We start from the raw sequence: 23,560 nt of genomic DNA on the forward strand, positions 1-23,560 counted from the left end.
CACAAGAACTGGCCACATTGGCACCACGACCCCAGCGGAGGAGTCAAGTTTATCATTTAACACAAACACACACACACAGCTAACCAGGAGCGGCAGGGTCAACCAAGGACCAGGCTTCTAGTCCCAAGGGCTTCTTTCTCGCATTACAGCCAGTACAGAAAGTGAAGAGCCATGAGCTATCAAAGCCCTGCCCGCTGCTGGGTGTTTCCACGTGGTATTTCTTTTTTTTTTTGAGACGGAGTCTTGCTCTGTTGCCCAAGCTGGAGTGCAGTGGCATAATCTCCGCTCTCCACAACCTCCACCTTCTGGGTTCAAGCAATTCTCCTGCCTCAGCCTCCCGAGTAGCTGGGTTTACAGGCGCACGCCACCATGCCCAGCTAATTTTTTGTATTTTTAGTAGAGATGGGGTTTCACCATGTTGGCCAGGCTGGTCTCAAACTCCTGACCTCGTGATCTGCCCACCATGGCCTCCCAAAGTGCTGGGATTACAGGGGTGAGCCACTGTGCCCGCCCTCCTCATATTTCATTTACCCTAGAGGTGACTATGATCCTGAGTGTCACTTAACGTGGAGGAATCTGAGGCGGCTACCCACCCATTCATTCAACACACATCCGCCAAGCACCCACCCGGCTCCATGCTCCAGGCACAAAGTAGCCGGAAGCGAGAGTCCCTGAGGCATGGCGCCTTTGTCCTACTGTCGGCAGAGAACAGAAACACAGCACGGTTCCAGGTGTGACACCTGCAATAAAGACAGTGGGGAAGACTGGTGTGATCGAGGCCAGTGTGGGGGTGGGGAGGGGTGGAGTGGTCCAGGCAAAGGCCTGGGGGCTGGATGAAGCTGAAGGTTCTTGGAGGATCAGGGAGGAGGGCAGAGTCTTGGAGGCCAAGATCAAGTGGAGTCCAAGCCCCCTGCAGGTAAAGGCAGGCATCAAGTTTAACCTTCCTCTGAGGGTCAGCCCTGCTTGTTTTCTGGGTGCCTGGTTTTCACACATGGATGAGGGTAGAAGGAGAGGGAAGAGAAAAAGACAGAAGCCAGGGGCTGAGATAGCGCAGGGCAGGTGGGGGCCCAGGTGCGACTGAGCCCCTCCCAGCCCATCACCCTGCAGGATCAGGCACCTGAAAGAGGATCCCACCCCAGAGGGTCTCAGGTCCCTGCGGAAGCCACAGGGCCTGGGTTCCCTGAAAGCTGCCTCGTCTATGCACAGGTCAGATCCCAGCTGCTTGCCTCGCCGCCCCCGGGCCTCAGGGCTTCCCCACGCCACATCCTCCCTTCCTTCTCCCTAGAGAAAGGGGCTTATCCGTTTTACCCACTCAAGAACTGCTGCTGAGAAAGCTGGGTGCCAGAGTCACTGACATCATATGCTGAGGGCCCTCGACTGCTTCTGCTGGGGGACAAAGGACAGACGAGTTAACAAAGATGGGGCAAGGCCGGGCGCAGTGGCTCATGCCTGTAATCCAAGCACTTTGGAGGCCAAGGCGGGTGGATCACCTGAGGTCAGGAGTTCAAGACCAGCCTGACCAACATGGTGAAACCCCGTCTTAAAAAAAATAATAAAAATAATAAAAACAAAGATGGGGCAAAGTGAGGCACTAACAGAGCAGGCCCAACCCCTGGATCCTGCACAGAGATAAATGAGGACACAAAGCCCCCTCTCGAGTCATCCAGTCGACCTGGAGTTGCTGCCAGGCTTGAGGCCTGTCTGGGACTTGTCATGAGTAGGAGAATTCTGGAGATGGCAGATCGCTAATTGTCAGAAACAATCTGCCGGCTGGGGTAGGGCTCGGGGCCTCCCCCCGCCCTGGGCTCCAGGAACACGCAGCTTGTGTTGGCAGAGCTGCCTGGCAAGGGGGCCGATCTCTTTGCCTCGCTGAGGATAATCTCCCCACAATGAGACCCGCAAAGTTTGACTTAAATGTTCCCGTTGCCTGGGCAACCTTCTCCGCCGGTTCTCCCCTGTCATTCTTCATCGAAAACCCTGGTAGGAACTTTTTGCTTCAATTGGAAACTTACAGTTGCCAAGGCAACCCTCTCAAAGCATCCTGAGGTTGCAAGTGGGCTGTAGGTGATGCGGGGGTCCCATCTATTGTTGGGCCAGGGTGGCTGCAGAGAGGGGAGGTGGGATGGGGCAATGGTAGGTGAGGTAAACACCATTCTGAGTAGAGCGTGCAGGGGGAAGAGGGAGTTTCCAGGAAAGGGAGGACCGCAGGCCTCCACGAGTGCATTCATTCATTCACTTGCTTGTCCATCATTCATTCCCTCGCTCATCTACAATCACTTGAGCACTTGTTATGTGTCTGGCTCTCTATTTCCTGAGGGCTTGCGGGGATGGAGGAGTGGGTAGATCCCTCCTCAACACACCCAGCCCTCTGACATGGAAAAGCGTGAACAGAGCTCTGCTTTGGGAGTCAGATGGACCTGGGTTTTTCTCGGGATTCCTAACTCTGTCCTCATTGATAAATGGGGCGTTAGACCCAGGTCTGAAAATGTGGGGAGCCCCAGACGAGGTCTCGGGCGCAGAGGACCAGTGTCAGCGTGTTGCCTTGGGGACCGGGTTGTTTGCTAGATCTTCTCATTCCATGCTCCCCCTATCTTCAGAAGTGGCTGGTCAGTGACTGCGGCTCCGGTTGGATTCTCCACTTGGGGTGAAAGGACCGACCCCAAGGATGGCCATTCCGTGGCAAGAGGGTGGCAACGTGGAAACCGGGCAGAGACGGGCAGGCGAGTCTGGGCAAGTCCTCACTCACTTAGAGATAGTGCTTCCTCCCCTGGAATCTGTCCCAGGAGGGGAGAGGGAAAGGGACAGGGGAGGGAATGAGAGAGGTGTGTGACCTTCCAGAGGGCTCTCCCTGATGGGACTTCCTTTTTTGTGTGTGATGGAGTTTCACTCTTGTTGCCTAGGCTGGAGTGCAATGGCATGATCACAGCTAACTGCAACCGCCACCTTTCAGGCTCAAGCGATTCTCCTGCCTCGGCCTCCTCAGTAGCTGGGATTACAGGTGCCCACTACCACACCCAGCTAATTTTGTATTTTTAGTAGAGACGGGGTTTCACCACATTGGTCAGGCTGGTCTCAAACTCCACCTGCCTCGGCCTCCTAAAGTGCTGGGATTCCAGGCATGAGCCACCTCACCGGGTCCCCGGAGGGGACTTCCTAGGTACGGTCTCATGTAATCCCAGCAGCCCAAGAGGCACTTTTCATTCCCCTGTTTTGCAGATTGGGGAACTCTAGTTCAGAGAGGTGGAGTAAGGTCACCCAGAGAGGAAGCAGCCTCTCCGGAACTCAACCGTGAGCCACGTTCTTTTCAAAATCCCTCATCTAATTCTCATGACAGTCCCAGGAGGCGGATTCCATTATCCCCATTCTGCTGATGAGAAGAACAAATCTGAGAGGTCAGACAGCTCACCTAGGCTCCCATGGCTCCTACAGCCCCTTTCCCATCTCAGCCCACGGCCCAACCACGAGAACCTCGGGATCTGTCCCCAAGTCACCACTGGGAGGAGAGAAGGAAGGGAACCAACATCTACCCGTTCTTTCCGTTCTAGTCCCCACTTCCCACAGCCTGGCTTCGCTGGGCTCTGGGCCTGACCACTGGTCAGGGTGCAGGATGGGGAGAGGGGCTTGGACCCAGACCACACACAGGGGAAATGGGGCAGGGAGGCCAGGCGTGTCCCTGGGACTGCTCCTTCACTGGCATCGTCAATATCAATCTGGTATCATCAATATCAGTCTGGGCAGCACAGGACAGACAGGGAGCCTCTTAAAAGCATGTGGAAGAAGAGGGGGAGGGAGGAGGTGAGCTTGGGAGGTAGAGGCATGACCGCCTTGCCTGTCCACCTTCCAGAGGGGAAAAACCACAGTTCGGAAATGTTAGGGGATGCGTCCAAAGCTCACAATGGCCAAGGGGTTGGAACAGGTCTGCGGACTCAACATCCATAGCTCCTCTGCACGGCAGGATGGCTGCTTCTGTGTCTGAGTATCTCTCCTCTTCACACTCAGGTGGGCCCCCCCTGCCTGCTGGCCTTTCAGTTGCATGGCCTGCTGCTGGGCCCCTCTTCAAATCTACCCAGCCTCTTCCTTCCAGAAACTTCGACCCTAGTCTCTGCCACCTAGAACATTCTTCCCTCAATAGCCACTCACAGTCCATACAGGACTTTACTTAAATGCCCCCACCTCAGAGATGTCTTTCCTATAGGAAATAGGCATTTCCTTGCTTAAAATCACAGTCTCCACTGGGCACGGTGGCTCACGCCTGTAATCCCAGCACTTTGGGAAGCCAAGGTGGGAGGATCATGAGGTCAGGAGTTCAAGACCAGCCTGGCCAACATGGTGACACCCTGTCTCTACTAAAACTAGAGCATGGGTATGGTGACATGTGCCCGTAGTCTCAGCTACTCGGGAGGCTGAGGCAGGAGAATCCCTTGCACCCTGGAGGCAGAGGCTGCAGTAAGCCAAGACCGCACCACTGCACTCCAGCCTGTGCAACAGAGTACGACTCTGTCTCAAAAACAAAAACAAAAAGAGTTCATGAGCTCATGTAGAAGCCACCCACACCCTTCACCCAGGAGTGAGAGAGAACTCCTTAGAGACAGAATCTCAGTCAGCGCTGAGCCGTGTGTCGCTCAAAGCCAGGAGGAACAAGGGGCACTGGTACAGGGAGCAAAACACCCACGTGGGCTGGAAACCCCCAAACCCGCCAGGGAAGGAGCTCGGAGAGTAACACTCCCATCTGTTCCACTCTTTGCAGTTTACAAAGCACTTTCCCACACAACTCCATGTCGATCCTGACAGCAACGCTGAGAGAGGGATGCAGGTTCCCCACCCAGAGCCGCGAAGCCCCAGGCTGATGCTGCACAGTCGCTGCCGGGAGGGACCAGCAGGACCGGCCTTGGGGCTGAACCTCCTGCCTGGTCTTCTTGCCATCCCTGAGCTTGCTCTGTCCTTCTAGTGAAGCTCAGACCCCTGCCCAGAGTCAGGGGGCAGGGCAGGCTGATGCCTCAGGGTTCAGGTGATGCTGAGGCCCCCAGAGAGCTTGGCTCATGCAGAAGCCTCGTGACCCACCTGCGGAGTTGGGGTAGGACGCTGCTGCCCAGAGGACTTGTCTCTGAGGAGGGAACCAGAGTCTCTGGAACAAACCCCCGTTTCAGAAAACACTCTCAGAAAGGATTGGGTGATGAAGGTGCTCAGGGAACCGAGGCGAGAGAAACATGAAGGAAGTGAGGGTGCGGTAAGGCCAGGATTAGAGAAGAAGCAAATCTGGAAAATTCTGCTGGCAGAGTCCAGGGAGACTTCCGTTCCTCACTCCTTCCTCTCGCTGTGGATGGGCAGCCACTCCCTCCTGCAGGCGTCCTGGGCATTCCTCTCCTTGTGCCATAGTGCACATTGGGGCCATTCTGCTCAGTGGTTTCTTATCTGCCTTGCCCCCGAGACTGTGAGCTGGGCTCTGAGTCATCTTGTCCACCTGCTCACTCACTTCCAGGGTGCCCAGTGGCAATGCGTGCTGGAGGCACAGTGATGGGAGCACTAGACACGGTCCTAGGTATGGCTGCTGTGAGACACAGTGCCAGAGTCAGGGAAGAGGGCTTTTCTGTGGTTTACACCTGGACACTTGTCTTTCTCTGTGGGGAATTCCAGTGCTAGAATGTTCCAGCCAGTGCTAGAATGTTCCGGACGGTATCATTTTCATGGGATCATGGCAGGGATACCTTTCCCTGCAGCAGCCTGATATGCCCTTATTAGGCTTGCTTTGTTCCTTTTGCTCAAGATGTTGCTTCCATTAAATTTGGATATGCCCACCAGAGGAGAACGCACAGACCTCATCCATCATTACGCTAAGTTTTTTGTCGGGATGATTTGTTCCAGTGCTCAGTTCAGAGCCTGGCACAGAGAAGTGTTTGCTGAACGGATACAGACTAATCCACTCACTCTGTAACTATGGACACAATGCCCACTATGTGTCAGGCACTGGGCGAAGCAGGAAGAGGCGGACATAAACCAGATGCAGTGTCGCTGACCTCGGAGAACACGGGTTGCAGTATGAATGATCGGGAACTGCTGTCTGGGTGGTCACTCCAGATTTCTTGAGTAGCGGGTACCAGTAACAGCATCCGCTCAACTTAAAAGGACCAAACATCAAAACATCTTCAAAGCTTAGTCAAATGCAGAGCCAGGTACGGCGGCTCGAGCCTGCAATCCCAGTATTTTGGGAGGCTCAGGAGGGCAGATCACTTGAGGTCAGGAGTTCGAGACCAGTCTGGCCAACATGGTGAAACCCTGTCTCTACTAAAAATACAAAAATTAGCCGGGCCTGCCCAGCCTCTGCCTCATTTTTGATGGTGATGCTCATCACTGCCATAAACATTAATTATTAGGATGGTTGTTATCTGCCCATCTCCAGCACACTACCAGACCCGTGCCAGCAAGGCGGCTTCCCCCATCCCCTGCCCACACAGACTTTAGGAGGTCAAGGCAGGAGGATCACTCGAGGCCAAGAGTTCAAGACCAGCCTGGCCAACATGGGGAAACCCTGTCTCCACTAAAAATAAAAATAAAAAAATCAGCCAGGCCTGGTGGTGCACACCTGTAATCCCAGCTACTGGGGAGGCTGAGGCAGGAGAATTGCTTGAAACCAGGAGGCGGAGGTTGCAGTGAGCCAAGATCATGCCATTGCACTCCAGCCTGGCAACAAGGCAAGACTCTATCTAAAAAAAAAAAAAAAAAAAAAATCACAGGCCAGACCAGGGTGAGGTAGGTGCAGCACCAGCGTGGCCCTGAGAGGAAACCCTTGCACAGATTTTTCACCTTGGTGCCAGGCACCGTGACTCATGCCTGTAATCCCAGCACTTTAGGAGGCCGAGGTGGGAGGACCACTTGAGGCCAGGAGTTCAAGACCAGCCTGGCCAACATGGTGAAACCCTGTCTCTAGTTAATTAAAAAAAAAAAATTAGCCAGGCATGGTGGTGCACACCTGTAATCCTAGCTACTGGGGATGCTGAGGCAGGAGAATTGCTTGAACCTGGGAGGCGGAGGTTGCAGTGAGATGCAATCACACCACTTACTTCACTCCAGCCTGGGTGACAGATCGAGACTCCATCTAAAAGAACAACTGTTTTTGCACCTTGGGCGCCTCGTTCGCCTCATCCTCATGTGGCAATCAAACGTGTGTGGCAGTTTAATGAGGGATGGCAAGGAAGGTGCAGGGCTGGGCCAAGGAGTGCTGAGAGGGAGGGTGTGGTCCTGGGCTGAAAAGCAAAAACCATTTGTTTCCTTGGCTGCCCAGAAGAGGATGCAGCTTCCAGAGCTGTGAAAGGGAGGTCCAGAGGCCAGGCCAGGAGCTAGGACCCTGCGGGAAGGGGCCAAGGACATGTGCCCTCACCTCACCCTCCTGCCGCTGCCCAATCTCCAACGTTTCCATGGTGAACACAACAGGAAACAGAGCCCACTGATGCCTCCTGTTGGGGGCACAGTAGTGGCCCCCAAAGATGTTCATGGACAAATCCCTGGAAGCTGTGAACATGGCGCCTTCCACGGCAAAGGTGCAGATGAGATCAAATTAAGACAGGGAGATTATTTGGGAATTATCAGGATGAGCCCAACGTAATCCGTCATTAAAGAAGAAGGCTGGAAGGCCAGGCGTGGTGGCTCATGCCTGTAATCTCAGCACTTTGGGAGGCTGAGGCCAGCAGATCACCTGAGGTCAAGAGTTCAAGACCAACCTGTCCAACATGGAGAAACCCCTTCTCTACTAAAAATATGTAATTAGCTGGGTGCGGTGGCGCATGCCTGTAATCCCAGCTACTTGGGAGGCTGAGGCCAGAGAATCGCTTGAACCTGGAAGGTAGAGTTTGCAATGAGCCAAGATCGAACCATTGTGCTCCAGCCTGGACAAAAAGAGCAAAACTCTATCTCAAAAAAAAAAAAAAAAAAAAAAAAGGAGGCAAGAGGCAGAGCCAGAGAAAGGAGAGATGGCGACGGGTCCAGAGGGTAGGAGGGAGAGTCGGAGGAAGCGTGGAAGGGGCTACGCTGCTAGCTTTGAAGATGGGCTTAGAGGCCCTGAGCAAAGAACGTGGCAGCCTCTGGAAGCTGGAAAAGGCGAGGAAACTGATTCTCCCAGAGCTTCCAGGAGGAACCAGCCCTGTCCGCTCCTTCATACTTTGACTCTAGTCCCGTGAGATTGATTTTGGACTTCTGACCTCCAGAACGTAACAGAATAAATGTGTGCTATTTTCAGCCGCTGAGTTTGTGGTGGTTTTTTTTCAGCAGCCACAGGAAACCACTCCTCCTTCCATGGATGTCAGCCCCCTAGGCTGAAGGGCAGAGAAAGAAGCACAGACGGAGGAACCCACCACGCAAGCAGAGCTCGACAGGCAGCGAGAGCAGCGGTGTGTCTGCAGGTGGCGAGCCTTCTGCTGGCACTGGAGCATAAGGTACACGGGTGACATTGGGTGGCAGATGAGGCCACGGGGTGAAGGACAGGACAGCTGGGTAACACCACCAAGAAGAGGAGCGTGGACTTTCTCCTTGGGCAATGGGGAGCCATGGGAGGTTCCTGAGGGAGTAGCTTGATCAGATTTAGATTCGACCAGATTGGCGAGGAGCTGGAAGGGAACAGGGGAGGATGGAAGAACAGAGGGAGGGACCCCAGCAGGATGCTGTTGTCACATGCGGGCTAGCCATTGGGAAGGGGCTTCTGAACCAGGGAAAGAGGCCCGACTTGTGGCTTTGGATCTCCTTTAGGCAGTTCTAGCCACGTCCACTGCTCCCAGCCTTACCTTCACACCCATGCCACATTCCCACCTCCAGGCCTTTTGTGCTTATCACTTCCCTGGCCTGGGACACCCGTGCTGCTCCTCTCCATCCATCCTTCCCAGCATTCAAGGTTCAGCTGAAGGGCACCTCTTCCAGGGAGCCCTCCCTGATAAGCCACTAAAGCCACAGGGTCTCAGGAACCACCTCGCCCAGTCCTCCTCTGCCCTTCCATCCCTCTTCACCTCTGCCCACATACCCCCACTGCCAGGATGCCCACTGCCTGGGTTCCAATCCCACCCACTCCACTTTCTAATACGTGACTTAGCCTCTCTGAGCCTCAGTTTCCACACCTGTAAAATGAGCACAAGGGAATAACCTACTCTGCGGGGCTGTGTAAGAGATAATAGGTGCTGACACAGAAGAGTGCTCAGCACAGTGCCTGTAGACGGGGTGGGGGCAGCCAGCGAGCCTGCGCGCATCTGCTGCTCTGGTCTCCAAACCGAGAGCCCATGAGCGCAACTGTCCTCCCTAAGCTGAGCCCACCCTTAGCTCACTCCTCCCACTGGCCCCAGCCCTACCCTCTGGGCCACCAGCACACATCTAATCCATCTTCCATACAGCATCCTGTAACTATGATGGAGACAGTGGTCATGTCCCCTGGGCTTTGCAGCCCAGTCCCTTCTCCTGCCTCTCCCAGAGGGAGCTTTCCAGGCACTTCTGCACAAACCCCTCTCCCAGCACATTCCTGGGCGGGGCGCATCTCGGACTCAAGGTCCCCTCACCACACACTCACTGGGATCTTCCTTGTTACTGAACTCAGGGAACACTGAGGCAAAGAAGATGCATCCCTGCCACTAGACCAGCTCCTGCCTTCCTCAGATCCTCTGAAAGCACAAGTTCCACTCTGGCCACCTGGGACAGAATTAGGCTCGAACGTAGTTTGCGTTGCTGCGGTAGAATGCTATACTGTTCTTCCTTATATCTGTCCTTGACTGGGGTTCTGTGGCCTGAATTTATGGCCCCCAGATGACTGTAAGGACATAGAAGGCAGGGTCCGTACCTCCTGCCCTCTCATCCCTGGTAGCACCTGGCATACCTAAAATACTTCAGTCAGTTCACGGGACACATACTCCCTAGGACCCCAGAGCCTCAAGGGGCTTCAGGGATCAGCCAGTTCAATGCTCCCATTTCAGAGATGGGAGATCCAGAGAAGTCATGTGGCTGGCTGAAGGTTGTTTCCAACACCACTCCCTAAGGGACCATCTGCATGCTTCCACAGCCCCAGGGGGGCCTCTTGACGTGGCTAAAGCTTCTTTCTCTAAGCCAAGTCCCCATTTCTCATGACTTTTGTCACTAACATCCTTTATCACAGGACCTACTCAAAGATTCTTTAAAAGTCTAAGTATCATGAGATGATGTTAGGGGACCCCACACTGCGCCTACAATGGATTACAAGTGTGTAAAAATGATGTCTGCATGTGAATTTGGACTGGAGAGAAATGGAAAATTGACAGTGGGCAAGCTTAAGAAAACTGTTGGGATTCTAGATGATTCTTTTTTCTTTCTTCCTTTCATGTTCCCTTTCATGTTCTTTTCATGTTCATTTCCATGTTGTTCTGCAATCAATGTATAAGGAAGGAGGGTGCAGTCAATACCGCGTGTGCCCACTCTGCTCTGGGCAGACTGTTCTTTCTCCATGACAGTCCTGCAAAGTACTAGCATCCCCACTTTTCAAATGCGGAAAATGGGTTTCAGAGATGTTTAAAAAATTAAATGCCCAACTTCACAGAGCTAGTAAGTAGTAAAGGCAGCATTTGAACATAAGACTTCCAATTCCTAATGTTCTTCCCTAAAAGACAGAGTGGGGGTGGAAGGATAAAAAGAGAGAGGGAAGGAGGGAGGAAGATAACCTAAGTTTGTTACATTAACTGGTTTGTTCCAGTTACACATTGTGTTCAGTGTTTGTTGGATGGATGGATGGATGGATGGATATGTAGGTGGGTGGATGGATGAATATGTGGGAGGGTGGATGTATGTATGTATATGTTGGTGGGTGGATGGATAAATATGTGAGTGGGTGGATGAATATGTGGGTGGGTGGATGGATGGATGAATATGTGGGTGGATGGATGGATGGGTGAATATGTGGGTGGATGGATGGATGGATGAATGGATATGTGGGTGGATGGATGGATATGTGATATGGTAAATGGATGAATATGTGGGTGGATTCATGGATGAATATGTGGGTGAATGGACGGATGGATGCATGAATATGTGGGTGGATGAATGGATGGATGGATAGATGGATGAATATGTGGGTGGGTGGGTGGATAGATGAATGGATGGATGGATATTTGGGTAAATGGATGGATAAATATGTGGGAGGTGGATGGATGGATAAATAAATATGAGTGGTTCAACCATTGTGGAAGACAGTGTGGCGATTCCTTAAGGATCTAGAAATAGAAATTCCACTTGACCCAGCAATCCCATTACTGGGTATATATCCAAAGGATTATAAATCGTTCTACTATAAGGACACATGCACACGAATGTTCACTGCAGCACTGTTTACAATAGCAAAGACCTGGAACCAACCCAAATGCCCATCGATGATAGACTGGATAGGGAAAATGTGGTACATATACACCATGGAATACTATGCAGCCATCAAAAACGATGAGTTTGTGTCCTTTGTAGGGACATGGATGAACCTGGAAACCATCATTCTCAGCAAACTGACACAAGAGCAGAAAATCAAACACCGCATGTTCTCACTCACAGACGGGTGTTGAACAATGAGAACACATGGACAGAGGGAGGGGAGCACTACACACTGGGGTCTGTTGGGGGGAAATGGGGAAGGGACAGGGGGTGGGGAGGTGGGGAGAGATAGCATGGGGAGAAATGCCAGATATAGGTGAAGGGGAGGAAGGCAGCAAATCACACTGCCATGAGTGTACCTATGCAACAATCTTGCATGTTCTTCACAGGTACCCCAAAACCTAAAATGCAATAAAAAAATAAATTAAATAAATAAATAAATATGAGTGGGTGGATGAATATGTGAGTGGATGGATGGATGAATTATGTGGATGGATGGATGGATGGATGGATGGATGTCAGACAAGCAGCAGTTCTCAGACTAAGAGCAGGATTATTTACACATACCGCTTCAGCATCTGCCTGAAAGATAGGGATGGGGTTTCCTAGGAGACAATGGTCTGTGCCTGGAAGATCTTTACCCTTTCCCTTCCTTGCCCTCAGCCCAGAGGTGGTGAATAGAGAGATGAAGAGGACAGTGGGAAACAACAGGTTGAGCATTACCACTAAACTTGCTGTGTGTCCTGGGACTAGTCACTCCTCATCTCCTTCGGGCTTGTCTCCCTCGCTAAAATGTGAAAGGCTAGGACTAGATTGACACTTTCCAACCTAGCTGGTATCAGAATCCTCTGGAAAGCTTGTGAAAATGCAGATGCCCAGGTCTCAGGCCCACTAAACCAGCATCAGTTTTTAACCAGCTGCCCAGGCAACTCTCACAATTGGTCAGATTTGGAGATAAGGGACTAACGGGTCCCCAGGGTCCCAGTTGTGACACCCCCCGCCCAAGGCAAGGTATGGCCCTTCCTATAACCATTTCTCTTTCTCTCCCTCATCTCCTCTTTCTGATAGTCAGTAACTTTTCAGTTACAAGGTCAGGAGCCCAATCCACCCTAACTGAAGGGAAATCTATTTGCAGATATTCAAATAAATTCACAAAGCAGAACTGCCTTCAGGCTTAGCTGGATCCAGGAGTTCAAAGAGTCTCAAGATTGTCATTCCATCTCTCAGCTGTTTCCTCAGCTTATCAGTTTCATTTCCAGGTAGGCTCTGTCTACATGGCAAGATGATGGCTGATGGCCCACCCAACTCTGCTATGCCACCCCACAATCCTATAGAAAGCGAGAGAACCTCTCTCTTTTGTGTCCATGAATAAAATATCACAGAAGACTCGGATTGGTCCGGCCTGAGTCATGTGCCCACCAGGAGCCAATCCCTAGGCCAGGGGATGAGGCATTCTGATTGGCCAGTCTAGGACACATGACCAGAGAAAACCCAGTGTGTTCAGGGCATTGCCTATTCCCTAAGCCTAAGCCCTGGTCAACTGCCAACCATGGGACTTCCTGCAAGAGGGAGGGGAAGAGAGCCTAGCATCTTCCTGGGGCTGGTCTGCAGGCAGGTTATCAGGCAATTCATCACGTGCCCAGGAGTCAGGAGTTTGTGGCTGTGTACAGAGAAATTTCTGGAGGATCCAGGCCAATGGCCTCCTTGTGTTCTCTGAAGGAGGTGGCCCTGGTGATGTGAGGCTGAGTCTTGGGTCCTCTCTCCATCTGGCTTTGTGAAGTCACCCTTCCATCCTCATCTGCGAACTGACTCTCCCCCGGCAAAGCTTAGGTTTCTAGGCCCAGAGATAAGCGTCTTTTCTGCCCACCTCATAATCCCAAGGGCACTTTGCCAGTGCCTTCTCATTTGTGTTTGTGAAAGTCGGTGGGGATATGATTACAGCCAGGCTGCCTTCCTAGGACAGGGTCCTGAGCCAGAATGGCCTTGGCCCTGCCCCGATGGGTTTGGACATGGGAAGGTGAGCCAGGGGCAGAGAGCCAGGGTTGGGGAGAGCTGAGCAGCTCTGCAAAGAGTCAAGGGGGGAACTGAGGGAAGAGGGCACGAAGCCAGGGAGATGGAAAGAGGCCAGGAGCCCTGGTTCATGAGCTGTGTAGGATGCAGTGGGCACTGGCAAAGGAGTAGAAACAGCAGGGCCCCCTCATAGAAAATGTGAAGCCCACAGCTGCCCCTTCGGCCCAGCTTTCAATAAAGCCTTGCACACAAGAGAGGGCTTTGGTGGAAAATGAAGAAGGGGCTGAACTCCGAGTCTGGATGCTAGCACATGTAACAGAGCGTGTGGAGGTGGTGGGGAAGCCTGGAAGCTGCGGAAAGTCCAAGGAAGCAGGAGCCTAAAGCCTTCCGGGCCCGCGGCGGTCTGTGGGTGGGGAGGCTGGTCCAGCTGGATCCAGGCCTGGGAGGGCAGGGGGCCCAAACACCATCTGGGACCCATTGGGGCTAGCCATTTTCCCTCCATTTTCACTCAGCTGTGGGAAGCAAGCAGAAAGTACCATCTCCTTTTCCCTCTCAAGCAGACAGGACCAAGAGGTCGCCCAGCAGGCCTGCAGCAGAGGCAGGACTGTAACCTGGGCCTCCACCTCCAAGACCAAGTTAGGGAGGCTGGCAGGGGGCACCTGCGGGGTCTCCCTCTCCCTCTGCCTGCCCCTCCTGGCCAGGTTGTGTCCTGCTCAGACCCGCTGTGCCAAAGCTTCAGGGGACAGGCTCACAGGACAAAGGCTGCGACAGGAGGACCCAGAACAAAGCTGCTGCTCTGTAGACCAACTTCCAAAATAAGCCTGACTCCCTGAAAGTCTGGTTGCTATGGCAACAGGGAAGTTGTTCCGCAGAAGCCTCCTCACTGAAAGGCCCAGTGGCCACCACCTTCTTCCTCCCCTCCCCGAGGAATCAAGTCCCACCGGCACCAGGAGGAGCCTCCTACCAGGGCCAGGCCTCAGGGTAGGTGTCTTCACACACACACATGCTGTCCCAGCGAGGCCCTACCGCGGCCCTGAGAGGCAGCCATGGTCATCGTCACTCTGCACACTGGACCTCTGGGGGCTCTGAGACAGGGGTTCTCAGGGTCACACACGGCTCAAGTCTCTCTGCCTCCAGGTCCAGCAATGCAGAGGAACTGGGAGGCCTGGATTCAAACTCCCATCTTCCTCCATGTCTCCCAGCCTCCTCCTCATTCCTTTTTTTTTTGAGATGGAGTCTTGCTCTCTCACCCAGGCTGGAGTGCAGTGGTGCAATCCCAGCTCACTGCAACCTCCGCCTCCTGAGTTCAAGCGATTCTCCTGCCTCAGCCTCCCGCGTAGTGGGACTACCGGCACCTGCCACCATGCCCGGCTAATTTTTATATTTTAGTAGAGACGAGGTTTTGCCATGTTGGCCAGGCTGGTCTTGAACACCTGACCTCAAGCAATCCACCCACCTCGGCCTCCCAAAGTGCTGGGATTACAGGCGTGAGCCACTGGGCCCGGCCTCATTCCTTCTGAGCCTCAGTTTCCCCTTCCCACCCAAAGCATTGTCGGGGTAGAGATGGGGACAGTTGTGCCTCCTTCCCAGGCTATTAGTGGTGAACATGTATAATCACCTGTGAGCAGGGACTGTGGGACTCTTGTCATAACCTCCTGCCCTCAGGGCTTTATTACAGCAGTGTCCCACGTGGCACTCACTAATAGTTCCTCCCTATGGAGTAGGTGGTGTCTGTGCCCTAGCTTTCTCTCCCACTTCTGGGGACAGGCCCTGTCCTGCCTAGTCACAAAAGTAGGAAATGATCTGGACCTGACCAACTGATCTTGGTATCTCATCTCTCTGGCAACTGTGATTGGTCCAAGAGATAATGACTGGCCCAAGCACAGCCAATCAGAGAGTTCCCCTGGGACTGAAAAATGGATATGTAGAGAAAAAAGATCTTGCTCTCTTGACAGAGAGGGTGGGGAGTTCAGGTTGCTGACTTGGAACTTCCACGGGGTCTTGTCCCACATATCGTATAGAAGATGGATCATCAGAGTTCAGTGACAGACAACGAAATTCATCCCAGCTAGTAGGAAAAAAGAGATTTTTTTTTTTTTTAGCATATTATTAATAAGTGCCTGAGCATCCAGGAAAACTACCTAAAACACTGCAGAGCTGGGCTAAGACGCCAGGGCTCCTCCTCCTTCCATTGGGAAGCTGTGGAATTGGAAAGCCACCACTACAACTGCCAGCTCCAGAATTATGCCTGCACTCTGCTACCATCCACACAGCAAAACGCACGCTTAGATGCTCCATGCCCTGCCTCTTTCCCCACGAAACTCAGTTCCAAATTCTAGTCTGTGTGTGTGCATTCAATGGCAGGATTTCCGTGCCATCAAAAACACTAGCAGCAAGAAAACGTGGTTAAGTTTTCCAACCTCGGCAGCGTAGGAGGGGACACCACATGGATGCCATGGCAGGCATGGTGTGTCCCACGGGCAAAGTCTGACCTTCACTGCCATCGCTGTCATCCCCGGAGCCAGAGACCCCAGGTCCAGTCTGGGCGCTGCTGTTTCATCACTGTGTCCTCCAGCAAACCGTCTCTCATCTTGGGGCCTCAGTCTGTCCATCTATCATTTGGGAGTATTTGGACCTGTCTGAAGTATGTCACAGAGTGGTCATGAGGATCAAGGTGAGACACAGGCAGGAAAGCCTTGGTGCACGCAAACAGCTGGGCACCTGGGAAAGTTTATTACTATTCACTAAGCAGCTTTAACCAAGAGGAAAATGAACCCAGAGGGTGCAATGACTTCACCAAGGTCAGCCCTCCAGTCAATAAAATGTGAATGGGATTGAGAATGATGGCTTATGTCTCGGGAGTGGGAGGAAGGGTAGAAGGGGAAGAGGAGGAAGGGTAAATGGCTGCAAGGAGGCGGGAGTGATGGGGGAAGGTACTGTATGAAGTTATCTGTGTCTGTGTGGCAAGTTTCCCCAAAATTTAGCGGCCTGAAACAACTAACATTTATCACCTGGCAGTTCCTGTGGGTCAGGGCCCTGGGTATAGTTAAGCTGGGTTCTCTGGTCCAGGGTCTCCCATGAGGGTGCACTCAAGGCTCTGGTCTCATCTGAATGTTAGACTGAGGGGTGCCACTTCCAAGTTCATGCACTTGGCTATTGGTAGCCTCACGCCTTCACTGGCTGTCAACCAGAACTCACAACATGGCAGCTGGCTCTCAGGTGAGTGAGAGAGTGATGGGGAGAGCTCCCAGGACAGAAGCCACCGTCTGTTTGTAACCTGATCTCAGAAGTGGTACCCCATCACTTCCACTGCATTCAACTTATTAGACTCAAGTCACTATATCCAGCCCATACTCAAGGGGAGAGGACAACATGAGGGTGTGGCTACCAGGAGTAGGGATCCTTAGTGCCTTTTAATGGCTGCTCACCACCAGGCTTGAGGGAAAGGAGCCCACCACAGGCTCCAGTCCCTGGAGAAAAGGAATGGGGAGGGTGGGGTAGGGGAGGGTATTCCCAGCCTGTTGCACCAAACGTGCCCAGCCCTGGGTCCTGCAGATAGAAAAGTGGAAATGAAGCCTTGCTTGGCTGCTGCCACCTCTCCCGCAGGATCCACCCCCAAGAAGGGGCAGGAGGACAGAATGGGAACACAAGGACAAAAGAGTGATTCACATACACCAACAACGGCAGCACATGGCAACCAACGCCATTAGGCATTCTCAACAAAACAAGAGACTCCCAAGGCCTCCACAGGCAGCCTGGGTTAGGAAAGGAACCCTGGAGTAAGAGCTCAGGGATCTGGGTTCTGGCCCAGGGGAAGCCCCCAACAGGCTGTTTGTGAGCAAGCCACATGCCCTCTCTAGGCCATGGTCAGAGAGCTTACAGTCAGAGCTATGGTCTCATCTGAAGGCTGGATAGTGGTGTTATAGATGGTGATGTTATAGATGGTCTCATCTATAACATGGATGGTGACTTGATACTGCCTGGGTCCTCACAGGCTCCAAGGGTTGAAGTTCTATCATGCAAAGGAAACAAGGGGCCATGCCCAGTGGCTCATACCTACAGTCTCAACACTTGGGAGGTAGAGGCAGGAAGATCACTTTGAGCCCTCAAGTTTGAGGCCAGCCTGGGCAATGTAGCAAGACCCCATCTCTACAAGAACATTAAGAAATAAGCCAGGCATGGTGGTGCATACCTGTAGTCCCAGCTACTCTCAGAGCTGAGGTGGGAGAATCCCTTGAGCCCAAGAGGTTGAAGGTGCAGTGAGCCATGACTGCACTACTGCACTCCAGCCTGAACAAGAGTGAGACCCTGTCTCAAAAAATAGAGAGGATCAAGGGTGATGGGACAGACAACCTAGGGGGTTTACCTGGGCTCCACCATCTGCCCCCAGAGACACTTGTCCCCAGCAACCCTCACCCTCCCCACTCTCCTGAGTGCCTGATTTCCTGGTCTCCCTTTAGGACTTGCCACCTCTGGCCTCACACAGTGCTGCCTGGCCCCAGTCTCTGACCCCTCCACCCTCCGCCAGCCTCTCACCACTCCCGCAGAGCCAGATGAGGCTGCACCAGCCTGGGCTTGAGGAAGGGGCTAAGCAGAGGGCCAAGGACTAGAGAGCAGCTGGGAATTATTCACCGGACTCCAGGGGCTGGTGTTAAGAGTCTGGGCCCTTGTCTTCCTCCCCAGGGAAGGTGGGGGAGATGCTTCCAGACTCCATGCAGAGGCTCTCTGGTGCTTCTCCTCCCTGCTCTGCTCTACCGATGTGGAGCACGTTCCGTGCGGGGGTGTGAACGGAACCGTCACACAGTACTTGGGCTCCCAGGCTGAGGGGCTTATGTAACTGATGCCTCCCACCCGCACTCCCAGCTAGCCCCCGCCAACTTCATCTCAAAGCACAAGACCGCCCTGGTATTCACACACCAGGCCTCCATGGGGTCCCGTCTCTTGAAATACCCCAGAGCACTTGTTCTGTCTCACAAGGCTCTTCATGCTGGCACTGACGTTCTTTCTGGATCTTTCTCCCCCAAGCAGGAAGAAACATGCTTTGTTCTCTGTATTTCCAGTGTCCCGGAAATCTGCAAATGCTTGGTAAATTTAGTTGAATGAACTAAAAGTATCAATAATAGAAACCCATAGAGAATGTAACAGGCTAAGAGCTCTACGTACATTTAATGCTCACCTCACCCTATATTGTAGATACTATCCTCTCCATGACACACACAAGGATGAATGAACAAATGCCACCACGTGCCTTCTGCAGAAAGGCACTGACCCGAGATTAGACCTATCACCAGGCATGAAGCGAGAGGGTGGCATGCTGAGCATCCCCTATCATATGCACCTCTTTTGATTATCACAACAGCTCAGGGAAGTATAAAGGGGAAAAACAGGCCAGGCACAATAATTCATGGCTGTAATCCCAACCCTTTGAGAGGCCGAGATGGGAGGATCACTCGAGCCCAGGAGTTTGAGACCAGCCTGGGTGACATGCTGACATAATAAGACCTCATCTCTACACACACAAAAAATAGGCAGGTGTGCTGGCGAGTGCCTGTAGTTCCAGCTACTCAGGTGGCTGAGGCAGGAGGATTGCCTGAGTCCAGGAGGTTAAGGCTGCGGTGAGTCATGACTACACCACTGCGCTCAGGCCTGGGTGACAAAGGGAGACCCTGTCTCCAAACAAAGGCAAAATTGTTGTCATTATCCCCATCTTCCTGATCTGTATTAGTCAGGATAGATGAGCTTAAACTGAGTAACGACCCCCAAATCTCAGCAGCGTAAAACAACAAAGGTGTATTTCTCATCCCTACATGTCCATTGCAGGAGTGTGGACAGGGCTCTGCTTTGCGGTGTCCTCCCCCAGGAACCTTGGAAATTTCCCTACTCCTGCTGCTCGGAGGACAGGAAGTTAGAGGAATTGTGCCCTAGTTCTTAAAGGGCCAGAGTGTGTCACATGGCTAACGTAAGATACATAATCCTCAAGGGGCACAGAAGCGGGAAACTGGATTTGGGTGAAAGGTATTGGGCTCAAGTATGTCATTTGCAGGGAGTGTGTTGTTCTGTGCTGAGCACGGGGAAGAGTCCTGCCCTCCCAGAGCACACCTTCTGATGGGGAAGCAGGCAGATGGGAGAAAATTATAATCCAGCCAGACTAGAGCTTTGACAGAGGAGGGGGTGCCCCGAGAAGCCCCTGACCTGGCCCTGGCCCTGGAGATCAGAAAAGGCTTCTGATGGAGGAGATATCTGTGCTACGGATGACCCACCATCAAACACATATCTTCTGGGTTTGGAGCCTTTATCTTCCCAGGTGGTGGGCCCACCAGCCTGAACCCCTTCTTGCATGGCAATCTCATGGGGAAGCGAGTCCAGCCACTGCAGCCTGATGCCCACCCCACGGCTCTGGGCACTTCTGCTCTTTCCTCCTCAGGATTGAGGAAAGTGGGTTCCTACCAGGAGCAGGCAGGGTGTTTCTGAGAGAAGGACCCCGTTGGAGGAGGAGAGGCACAGAGGAACTGAAGTCTGGAGGCTGGATGCAGGCCTCCCTGTCCCTGGAGAGAACAGCCCCTTAAACACCACCAACCCTATCTAAAGGAGTGGCTGGGCCTGAAGCTGGCGGGGGGCTGCAGGAGCCAAAAAAGATCCTCAAGATCCTCAGACTCACCCAGGCTGTGACAGTGATGCCAGTAGGAACCTGAGGGGTGGGTGCTAGCTGATGGGTCCCAGAGACCAAGTCATCCAGAAATCCCATCTAATTCTAAGATTTGATGAGTCTCTATCAGGAGAGGAGACCTAAGAAACTATCACTGTGGTCACCTCCAGAGTACCTGGGGATGGTCAGAGGAGGGGAACTGGTTTTACTTTTGTCTTTTCACCCATACACCACCTACGCAAAAAATAATATGTATATTTGATCTGAGTATTTCTATGACTCTAGCATTCTAAGCCTCCAAGATTAGTACAATCATTCTGAGATCCAGACTGATTCTCAGAGACTGCCGGCAAAGATTTGCGGGTTAGACCTCTGGGTTTGGACCCTAGCTCCGTGCATTTCTGTGCCTCAGTTTCCTGGTGTGTAACCCAGGATGAGGATATCCACTTCCCCTGGAGCATGATAATGATAATTAGGCATCCCCCAGGGTCTGACACGCAGCAAAGCCTTCGTCCAAACAAAGCCAGTGGTGAATGCCTACAGCCAGAGAATCTTCCAGGCAGCGTCTAGGGTGCTGAGTCTAAGTCATGGAGTTCCCGGATTCCCAGGGTAGGAGGCCAGGAGGTCCCTGGGAGCACCTGGGAAGCTGGCCCCACAGGCCAGGCCCGGCATGTGTGGGAGGCTGCGGCCCCGGGCCTGGTGCTCTGGCGCCCCCTCATGGACACTGTCCTCCTTGCACCCCTGGGAGAGCTAGAGAAGAGTACCCTCTTTCATCCCAAAAATCTGATTCTTTGGGTTATTTTTTTAAAAAAAGGACGAAGGCTAGAGACAAGGTAAGAGTCCTCACTGGTCCTTCTGTGTCCTGCATGGAAACACAACAACAAAAAGGCCCCATTGGTTGGTTTTGGGGCTCCAGGCCCAAAATACAGCATTAAGTGTTCAGAAGCTCTTGACACCTTTTGAGCCACAAGATGATTAACCACAGGCACCCCTGCCCAGCAGGCACCAGGTGCCCACTTTCTGGTAAAGATCTTGACCTGTGATTTCACTGTATCCTTCCTATACTCCCTAAGCCCACACCATTATCATCCTCTTAACATCTGGGGGAACAGAGACCCAGGAAGATGAAGTAAACTCAGGGCACACAGCTGTAAGTGGTGGCCTTAGGCATCACACTCAGGCCATGGACTCTGCCACTCTGTGTAAGGAGCAGTAATTTTCTCTCCCATTCTCTGCAGGCCCTGAAAGGTGCCATGCTCAGTAACCAGTACACACCGTTCATCCCAACCTGACAACAACTCTTCCACATGGACTTTCATTTCCCCCATTTTTGGGGTGACCAACAGGTATGCCTAGGGCTGAGGGGGGTCCTGGGATGCAAGACTTTCAGTGTTATCACCAGAAAAGCCTGACCCATTTTACAGACACAGAAACTGAGATTTGGAGATGGTAATATATTCCAAAGCAATGAAGCGTGGAGCCCAAAAGTCTTGCTCCAGAATTGAGGCCTACAGGCTGAGAAGCACTGGGCTGAGCTGGTTCTCTAAGGAACATAAAGTGGCTGGGTGCAGTGACTCACACCTGTAATCTCAGCACTTTGGGAGGCCAAGGTGGGCAGATCACCTGAGGACAGGAGCTCGAGACCGACCTGGCCAACATGGTGAAGCCCCGTCTCTACTAAAAATACCAAAATTAGCCAGGTGTGGTGGCTCACGCCTGTAGTCTCAGTCACTCGGTAGGCTGAGGCAGAAGAATCCCTTGAACAAGGAAGCAGAGGTTGCAGTGAGCAGATACTGCACCACTGCACTCCAGCCTCTGTGACAGAGTGAGATTCCATCTCAAAAAAAAAAAAAAAAAAAAAAAAGTAAGAACAGAAAACAAGGGTGGGAGGGACGAGGAGGAATGGCAGGAGAGAATATTAGAATCTCCAGGCCCAAAACAATCTTGAAGGCAAATTAGAAATTTTCAATTTTGGGGGCCGGGCACAGTGGCTCACACCTGTAATCCCAGCACTTTGGGAGGCGGAGATGCTGAATCACGAGGTCAGGAGTTTGAGACCAGCCAACGTGGTGAAACCTCATCTCTACTAAAAATACAAAAATTAGCCAGGCATGGTGCCAGCCACCTGTAATCCCATCTACTTGGAAGGCTGAGGGAGAATTGCCTGATCCTGGGAGGCAGAGGTTGCAGTGAGCCAAGATTGCACCAATGCACTCCAGCCTGCGAGACAGAAAAAAAAAAAAAGACCTGGAAGCGGAGACGGGGTGGTGCGGCTCTCTCAGTGCGAAGAGAAGTTAAGGGACGCAGGCAGCCAGGAGTAGAGTGGGGCAGGGAACACAGCAGGAGAGGCTCTGCCTCTGCGTACATGAAGGAATGAAAAGGGGAAACTCGAGATGGCAGAGGCTGTGAGGCAGAGAAGACCACAGGTGCCCAGTCCTTCCCAGGAGCACCTCCCTGGGGCCAGGCCCAGCTGCTCCGAGGCCTACCCCCTCAATTAATCCTCACAGCCACCCTAGGATGGAAGGGCTACTGTACTGCTGTGCCCTTTCTATAGATGAAAAGAGGCTGAGGGGTGGAGTGACTTGCCTGGCAGAGAGAAATGTCCGCTGGGCTGCAGCCTGTAGCTGGCGAGGGTAGGGACAGATCTGAGAAGACAGGCCTAGGGGAGCCAGATCACAGGGGAGTGAAGAGCTCAGCCACCCTGAGTGGCAGCAGCAGCTCAGGAACTCAGTCCCCGCCACACTCCTGCCTCTCCAGGTGTCACTGAGGCAGGCCTGGAGATTCTACTAGGCCGAGCCCCAACTATTACTCACAGTCTGAGTGCTCCCCTCTCCTGGCCTCCCAACTCTTGCTAGAGGCTGGCCTCCCTTCAGCCTTTGTTTCCCCAAACAAGCAGGGGTTTCCCTGGTCCCGGCCTCTCTTCCTGCTGCTGCCCTGACTAGAAGGAGGCTGGCATGTTCTGAGCACAACTGCACCTCCTATGAGCCCCACCCCACCCACCACAGCCAAGCCAGTTGGGCCCCCTTTGGCCTCTCAGTCCTGTGCCTGCCAGTCAGGCCTCCTACCCTGGAGAATGGTCACCAGACAGGGTCAGTCTCCCCAGCCTGACTGCCACCTGCCTCCCCCAGGCCAGGACTGTCTCTGCCCAGCATCCCACTAAGGCTGGGGTCAGGGACTGCCCAGAAAGAATGTTCCAGAAAAAGGTGACATGGGTGGGGTTCGGAGCCACCAGGTGGGGTTTGAAGCCTGACCCTCCACTCCCTGTGACACTTGCCTCTCTGAGCCTGTTTTCCCACCTGTAAAACAGAGGTGACCATAGCAGCACGACCCCACCACACAGGTGGAGAAGCCACCAGCAATGCAGCTACCGCTGCAGGGTGAAGCTCATCCAAGTCCCACACTCCATGAATAGGCAGGAACGGAAGGACCTTAGGCCTGAGATGAATGCAAATCCCCACCTGAGCAAGATGAAAGGCTACTGGGAACCAGAGATGCAGCTCTGAACGCAAAACCCACGGCGCACCCAGTGAGGTTGCCATCTCACCAAGA

At 53.0% G+C, this 23,560-nt stretch overlaps 1 long non-coding RNA gene across 1 annotated transcript in view; it reads left to right on the forward strand.

Moving 5' to 3' along the window:
- Window positions 1–221: 221 nt before the first annotated feature.
- The window catches only part of LOC116543823, a 126,463-nt gene continuing 103,124 nt past the window's right edge, over window positions 222–23,560 (forward strand). Inside the window, exon 1 of the long non-coding RNA XR_004265719.1 lies at window positions 222–407. This is a non-coding gene — a long non-coding RNA (uncharacterized LOC116543823). The remainder of the gene's footprint in view (window positions 408–23,560) is intronic.

Source organism: Sapajus apella, unplaced genomic scaffold, assembly GCF_009761245.1.
Source record: "Sapajus apella isolate SASKATOON/1434 unplaced genomic scaffold, GSC_monkey_1.0 scaffold197, whole genome shotgun sequence".
NCBI classification, from domain to species: Eukaryota; Metazoa; Chordata; class Mammalia; order Primates; family Cebidae; genus Sapajus; species Sapajus apella.